The 1,188-nt window shown below is 45.5% G+C and overlaps 1 pseudogene; it reads left to right on the top strand.

Moving 5' to 3' along the window:
* LOC119309107 overlaps window positions 1-352 on the top strand; it is a 3,339-nt pseudogene extending 2,987 nt beyond the window's left edge.
* The last annotated feature ends 836 nt before the right edge of the window (window positions 353-1,188 follow it).

Below are 1,188 nucleotides of genomic sequence, written 5' to 3'. Positions count from 1 at the left end.
TATATGGTCCCTCCGTCCGAAAATACTTGTCGGAGAAATGGATGTATCTAGACGTAATTTAGTTTTAGATACACCCATTTTCATCCATTTCTCCGACAAGTATTTCCGGATGGAGGGAGTACATATATTGCCGGATCATCTTTGTTTGCAAATAAACTCTCCTCTTCCTCAGTTTCTTGCAACTGGCTTGATGTCTCTATGCACCACTTCTTCCTCTTCCTCATAGTTTCTTGCTTCCTCATGAAATATTAACCACCGCTTGCCGCAGGTTGATGATTCTTTTGGTTCTGCGGTGCCCAGCGGCAGCGTGGAGGCCGGCTTGACTCATTCGGCTGGAGACAAAGTTGACTAGATGAGACAACTGCATCACCGATCTGGGCCTTGAAGTCCGTTTCAGATATTTCCAAGTAATAATAAAATCACTTTGTAGGTTTGATGTATGCTTTGTTAGGAAGATGCAACTTAGTATTCCAATGAGACCATAGGCCGATATATATACATGTACAGGTGCGGAACATATGCAGGAAACCCCTTATATAATGGGATAAATACAAAGGGGCACATGACTATTATATATACTCTAACACCCTTCCCCTCCTCAAACTCATGGTGGATGAACAACACTAAGTTTGAAGAGATAGAAGCCATGTTGCGCTCTAGTCTGGGCCTTCGTCAGGAAATCCGCCAACCGTAACTCGGAAGGCACATACTGAAGAGCAATAACCTGATCATGCACACCAGCGCGCACATAGAAAGCATCAACACCAATATGCTTGGGGAGCTCATGCTTCACAGGATCGCGCGCAATGCTAATAGCACATGTACTGTCAGATAAGAGCAGAGTCGGTGTAGTGACAGAAACACCAAAATCCTGAAGTAACCACCGTAACCAAGTCACCTCTGCTGTCAACAGAGCCATCGCTCGTAACTCTGCCTCTGCACTCGAACGGGAAACTGCGGTTTGTTTCTTCGTCTTCCAGGCAATGAGAGAACCACCAAGAAAAACATAGTAAGCAGAAAGTGAACGGCGATCTGAAGGATCACTAGCCCACATAGCATCCGAATAGGCCTGAAGCTATAAAGAACTGGAGCGAGGAAAGAATAGACGATGAGAGATCGTGCCCCGAAGATATCGGAGAACACGAAGGAGGTGACTATAGTGAACCGAGGTGGGAGTGGAGATGAACT

Source organism: Triticum dicoccoides, chromosome 5B (genome assembly GCF_002162155.2).
Source record: "Triticum dicoccoides isolate Atlit2015 ecotype Zavitan chromosome 5B, WEW_v2.0, whole genome shotgun sequence".
In the NCBI taxonomy this organism is placed as follows: Eukaryota; Viridiplantae; Streptophyta; class Magnoliopsida; order Poales; family Poaceae; genus Triticum; species Triticum dicoccoides.
The sequence above is the reverse complement of the archived record's forward strand: the minus strand, read 5'-3'. Positions and strand labels throughout refer to the sequence as shown.